Source organism: Palaemon carinicauda, chromosome 16 (genome assembly GCF_036898095.1).
Source record: "Palaemon carinicauda isolate YSFRI2023 chromosome 16, ASM3689809v2, whole genome shotgun sequence".
Classification (NCBI taxonomy): domain Eukaryota; kingdom Metazoa; phylum Arthropoda; class Malacostraca; order Decapoda; family Palaemonidae; genus Palaemon; species Palaemon carinicauda.
In genome coordinates, this window is record NC_090740.1 from 109,297,603 (window position 1) to 109,305,102 (window position 7,500).

The following is a 7,500-nucleotide window of genomic DNA, read 5'->3' on the forward strand; positions in this document are numbered from 1 at the left end:
TCGGCAAGCTTGTATAGACAGTGACTAAGCCTATATATATATGTATGTATATATACATGTATATAAAAATATATATATATATATATATATATATATATATATATATATATATATATATATATATATATATATATATACATATATATATACATATATATACATTTATATATGTAAATGTATATATGTATATACATATATACATATATACATATATATATATATATATATATATATATATATATATATATATATATATATATATATATATATATATATATATATATATATATAATTCTGAGATCTGTAGAGATTCTAAGCTTATGTATTGCTCAAATTGTGATAAAAGCAACAGATTTGGTCCATTTGCACTTTGATATATGTCAAATCAAATCAAGGGTCGGAACTGAGAAAAGGAAAAGGGGTGTACCAATATCTTTTGTCCCAGACCTTCATATAGCTATTCAAAACGTTGTTGTTCTTCATTCTCGCTACATGCTCGAACCATCTTCAACCACTCGGGTCCATTCCCACTTATTTCCACTAATGTTTTCACCAAATATACTATTTTATCATCAACTTTTCCTTATTATTAATCATTATACCACAATTATCGATACAGCCTCTTTTAAAGGTAAAAAAACCATGCATCTTCTACTGAGAAGTTTTCTCGACGATTCCTTTTTGACTTTCTAAATACTCTCAGCCTTTTTTTTTCCTTTTTTTTACCAGAAAGCGAGGGCTATGTGCCAAGTTGAAAGGATTATCAGTTTTTATATTGGTTCATTTTTCCATGAGATCGAAAAGAGTTATTTGTATAACCAAGTTTTCATCTATGCTTGAATTGTGAAACTGCATTATAATTTATTTATGACTCAGTAAAGTCGCCAGACATTTTATTATTATTATTATTATTATTATTATTATTATTATTATTATTATTATTATTATTATTATTATTATTATTATTATTATTATTATTACTTGTTAAGTTACAGCCCTAGTTGGGAAAGCAAGATTCTATAAGCCAAAGCGTTTCAACAGGAAAAAAAAGCGCAGTGAGAAAATGAAACAAGAAAAAAATAATATGTTCTAAATTCGGTAACAACACTAAAAACATATTTTCTATATAATCTGTAAAAACTTAAACAAAGCAAGAGAATGAGAAATAAGATAGATTAGTGTGTCCGAGTGTACCCCCTAGCAAGAGAACTGTAACCCAAGACAGTGGAAAAACGGTTACATAACTAGTATTCATTTGTCGAAATAATTAGAATAGTTTAGTCCTCCAGGTACAAAGTGAAACCTGTCATAAGATATTATTTTCTGTCATTACTTTTTAACGTTATGCAAGCATAAAATATAGTTTGGCCTCGAAAATATGTTTCTTACTTGTGTATATGGTGGTACTTTCTTTGTATAAGTCCAATATCGTGAGTGCATATTTGTTGTTGCTGAATATCGTATTAGATTTATATGAAATGAATATATATATATATATATATATATATATATATATATATATATATATATATATATATATATATATATATATATATATACTGTATATATCTATCTATCTATCTATCTATCTATCTATCTATCTATCTATCTATATGTATACATATACATATATATACTGTATATATCTATCTATCTATCTATATATATATATATATATATATATATATATATATATATATATATATATATATATATATATATATATATATATATATATATAAAAGAACACTTAAAATGTTAAAATGGAATATAGAAATAAAATATTTCAACCAGGTCATATAATTAGAGAGATGGTTTAGCATAATTGCGCTTACAATATTTTAACCCCTTCTCTCTTAAACGAACCAACAATAATCAAATTATCAATGCTCATATTTCAATCAATTAATAACTAATAGGGCAAGAATTATCATACTTTTATGTTTCTATGTTGTAACTGTTTTTAGAATATTTTATTCTAATTGTTCTTCATTTCTCAGATCGTTTATTTATCTTTTTTATTTCCTTTCCTCGCTAGGCTTTTTTTCCCTGTTGTAGGCCTTGGGCTTATAGCATTTTGCTTTTCCAACTAGGATTGTAGCTTAGCTAATAATAATAATAATAATAATAATAATAATAATAATAATAATAATAATAATAATAATAATAATAATAATAATAATAATGTTTTTATAATCTATCTAAATTTCATTATAACATCAAATTTTAATAATAAGGTATCAAAACAAAGTTACTATAATGTTAAATCCATGTAAAAGGAAAGAAAAAAGATGTGGCGCTTGAAAAGATTTTTTTTTTTTTTTTTTTTTATCTTTCTTAAGACTGAACGAAGATATCCTGGAATAGAATCCCTCTCGTCTCTTGGTATACAAGGACAGCATGAGTCAAAATTACTCCTGGAAAAAATAATCCTAGGATTAGGTTTCTCTTTGCCATACCCGGACTCATTTTTCTTCGTAACATTTTCATCCTTCAGTTTTTGTTTTAATAAGTAAATTTACATGGAATATAAAGAGTGTATCTATATACAGAGATCTGATACTTTTACAATAGCTATTTTTAAATTACTTTTAATACTTAATACAACAGAAACATTGACTTTCATTGCTTTAAACTTACAAACTACTCTCATTTTCCCTTTTACCTTTAGTGAGAGTAAGTTTATCAAATATTTTTAACATATTGGCGGGTAAAATGTTTCTCTATATCGTATGATTTTGATAAGACCCATTTGGTGTATCTCATTCCATATCTTAATAAGGAGTTTTCATCCTCCAACTGGAAGTGAAATAAAATACAAATTGCAATTAGGATTGGTCACCAACCTTTTCAGGTAAAAGATCCATACATTAAAAGATTCATAAAAATTTAGTAGTGTCAGAGCTGCAGTGACAAAAGCAGTGCCTTGACGTCTAAAATCAACATCTTTAGAGGTTTAAAGGCTCTGATGAATGGCAGGGGCAAGGGATGGTGACATTGCCCTATTGAGGAGGACAAAGCTCAAGACCATATCCATATATGATCAATGCCGAAGCCCCCTCTCTACTCAAGCTAGGACAAAGGAACGTTCGGCAATGGCTGCTGATGACTCAGCAGATAGACCTATAGGCTCCCCCAAACGCCCCATCCCTAGCTCACTAGGATGGTGAGGGTGCATAGACCAAAGGAACAAACAAGTTTGAGCAAAAGACTAGAACCGCAGTCTGGCGATCAGCAGTCAGGAACGTTGCCACATCGACACGACAACCCTATGATGTAAAGCAATTGCCTCAAGATTATATCTTCAAATATGATATAATATTTTCTTCATAAAGAACCCTGACAATAATACTAATGAGTAAAGGTTTCTGCTTTCAGTTCCAATTTCATCAGAATAGAAGATCACCAGAACGTCGTCCGGGTAAGCCCAACCAAATACTGTGGTGCCCAACCACAGCAGTGGCCTCCCCCGTAATCAGCGTAAACTCACGGTCCCGAGTGGGGATCGATCTGCTGCCATGCTAATGCTAGGCGAACACGTTACCACTATACTAGCCACTAATACATTGAAGGCAGATAACGTTTTTATCTATGTATATCTATCAATAATTCATTTACCCTATCAGTATCACAAAAATAACACATCCTTATACAGAAAACAAGAAACTTATTTATAATTTTTTTTAATAATGATTATTACATAACTTTATAATGTTACCCCAAATGTATTTTCATTCAAAGAACAATGTGTGTTTTCGGGATATAAATTTTTTAAAGACAAATAAGGTTGTGTGTAAATATGTATATATATATATATATATATATATATATATATATATATATATATATATATATATATATATATCCTTAAAAAGCCCTTAAGTGTTCCACAGAACACTTACATTATTGAAAACTTCTCTCTTACTGGAATAATTCAGTAATTAATAGTTAGTTTCTTTCCTCTTCTAACTTTTTCTTCTTAGTGCAGAAACTTGATTTTAGCCTAGAGAGAATTCATTGACGGTGAATAGCCTAACAGGCACCAGCTCTAGGATTAGGCCTAATTTTTAAGTTATTTTGTAATTGTTAGTTGATGTATTTTGGTGGCCGATGTGGTAATGTCTCTGACTGGTGATCGCCAAACTGGGGTTCGAGTCCTGCTTAAACTCGTTTGATCCTTTGGTCGCTGCAACCTCACCTTCCTATGAGCTAAGGATGGGACGTTTGGTAGACCCTATAGGTCTATCTTTTAAGTCATCAGCAGCCATTGCCTGGCTCTTCTTGGTCGTAGCATGGGTGGAGAGGGGCTTGAGTGCTGATCATAATATGGTCAGTCTCTAGATCATTGTCCTGCTTGATAGGGCCATGTCACTATCCCTTGCCTTTGCTATTCATAATTGGCCTTTAAACCTTTAAATCTCTAGATTCTATTTGATTATCTGTATTAATCCCATTTCGTCGGTTTGTTGATACTGTAGTACTATCACCGAAACAACAAGTACAATGCATACCTGTTCAAACTAAATACCTGTGATAGGTATTTGTAATGTAATTGATAGCAATTAATTCCATGGAATGGCTTAGAGTTCAGCGTTATTACTCCCCTCATATCTCAGTACATTTTAAGAGAATTGTTATTCCGACGTTCATTATTAAAAGGAGTCTATCAAAACCTAGAAGGTAAGCAATGATGGTAAACGTGGAAGTTATCAGCTCTGTTGTAAGTCATAATTACCGTCGTTTAATATTAGATAAACAAGAATTTTGAGCAATCAGGGAAATTGGGGAATATATCTAATGAAACGTAAACGTTATTCAAACAAGATGAATGATATGAAAGAATAAGTAAATTATCTGAGAGGTATATTGATAATGAAATCTTGCTTAAACGAATATATTTCTAGTGCTCTGAATGCATAGGAAATAATAATATTCAGAGTTCACTGTATTACTTTGCCATCTAGAACGAGTTTTACTAAGATTTTACATTTTCATGTGAATAATTATTCAAACATGAGGAATTATATGAAAAAATAAGAAAGTTGTCTGAGATGTTTATTGCTAAGGAAATCTTGCTTAAACGTATTTATTTCTAGGGCATTGAATGGATTGAGTAGGAAAACACTGAGAGTTTACTGTATCGCTTTGACATTCAGAAAGAATTTTGCTAAAATTCTACAATTTATTGATGTAAAATATAGATTATAAGTTTTCTTAAAGAATTGCTAATCCATAATATATCATTGGTTTCAAAAAGCTCATAATAAAAATATTCAATATTGTACAGTACCAGTATTTTTGCCTAATCATTATTATTATTATTATTATTATCATTATTATTATTATTATTATTATTATTATTATTATTATTATTATTATTTGCTAACCTACAACCCTCACCTAAGCCCTATAGCTCAGTGAGGAAAGGAAATAAGGAAACTACAAGAAAAGTAATTAACAATTAATATAAAATATATGAAATAAATATTTTATATATAAAATATAAAAACTTTAAAAAAAACAGAAGAGGAATAAGATAGAATAGTGTACCCAAATATACCCTTAAGCAAGAGTCCATTTGACAAGAATAAAACACATAGTAACCATAAATTGAAAAAAAAAAAAAAATTGTACTGTTCACCTAAAACCATTCGTAATTCTTTCATATATGGATCTGCTTAACGCTAGCCCGTATATATGTAAAAAAAAAAACAAAAAAAAAGCAAGGAAGACCTAAACTTTACTGGAACTTACTTTACTGGAATGTCTTTGCATGATTTTTTAGAATGTTTGCCCTTGATAAGGACTGAGTTAAATTTATGGCACAAAGCTCATACCTATTCATATAAAAAAAGAGAGAGAGAGAGAGAGAGAGAGAGAGAGAGAGAGAGAGAGAGAGAGAGAGAGAGAGAGAGAGAGAGAGAGAGAGAGAGAGAGAGAGAGAGCGGGGGAGAACACGAATTTTGGTGATAGGATTTATAGGGCTCTGATTATGAAATCTTCTTATTTAGCAAACTTTCTCTTATTCTCTTATATTATTTGCTGAGGATACTACTACTACTACTACTGCTACTCCTACTACTAGTGATAATAATAACAACAACAATAATGATGATGATGATAATAATAATAATAATAGTAATAATAATAATGATAATTATTATTATTATATTAATAACAACAACAATAACAATAATAATAATAATAATAATAATAATAAAAATAATAATAATAATAATAATAATAATAATAATAATAATAATAATAACAACAACAACAACAACAATAAGGATAATAATAATAACAATAATAATAATAATAATAATAATAAAAATAATGATAAAAACTATAATGATTATAATAACAATAATAATATCAGTAAGTATATTGAAAAGGACAATACCATTAGAAAAGTTTCGATCTGCCAAATGCATTCCAGTTATATGGAAATTGCTAACAGGGAACATGAGTTAGGATCTCTACACTAGAGGATATAATCACCATACCTATATATCAGATAGGATGCCATGATAAATGCAAAGGAACGCAAGACCATAGTTTAGTGGATATGGTCATGGTGAATTGCATGAAAGTAAGGACAACCTTAAATAAGGTCTAGACTGACTACTGGAAAACATTTAATATAGTCCTTTTTCTTAAACTTGGTGTTGTGGTGGCCGATGTGGTAACGTCCCTCACTGGTGAATGCCTGACTGGGATTTGAAACACGCTCAAACTCTTTAGTTCCTTTGGTCACTGCAACCTCACCATGTTTGTGACATAATGACGGGTGTTTTTGGGGAGCGTGCAGGTCTACTGCATGTACTGAGTCATCGGCAGACATTGCTTGGCCCTCCTTGGTCGTAGCTTGGGTGGAGAGGGGGCTTGGGAGTTGATCATATGTATATTTGATCAGTTTCTAGGGGATTTTTCTGAATTTTAGGCCAATGTCACTGTCCCTTGCCTCTGCTCCATGGCCAGCCTTTAAAACCTTTAAACAGATTAAGGGCTTAACATTCTATGGAACAGAAGACAACTTTGTAAATTTACTGTTGAATACGATGCAACAATCAGGAAAGAAAACTTGATGGCACAAGGTACCACTCAGCTGTTTATAATCTCTATGATACCAATGATAAATGCGGTTGATGGGAGCTTTGAACGGGAAATTTATCGCTATCAATGAAGATCCTGACAAGAATAAGTTTAAAGGCTGCTCATGAATGACAGGGGCAAAGGACAGTGATATTGCCCTATCGAGCAGGACAATACTCTAGAGACTGACAATATATACATAAGATCACCGCTCAAGCACCCTCTCCACTCAAGCTAGGAACAAAGAGGGCCAAGGCAATGGCTGCTGATGACTCAGCAGATAGACCATATAGGCTTCTCCAAACACCGCATCCTTAGCTTACAAGGATAGTGAGGTTACGGCGATCAAAGAAACTAACGAGTCTAAGGGGGGCTTGAACCCCAGTCCAGCGTTCACCAGTCAGT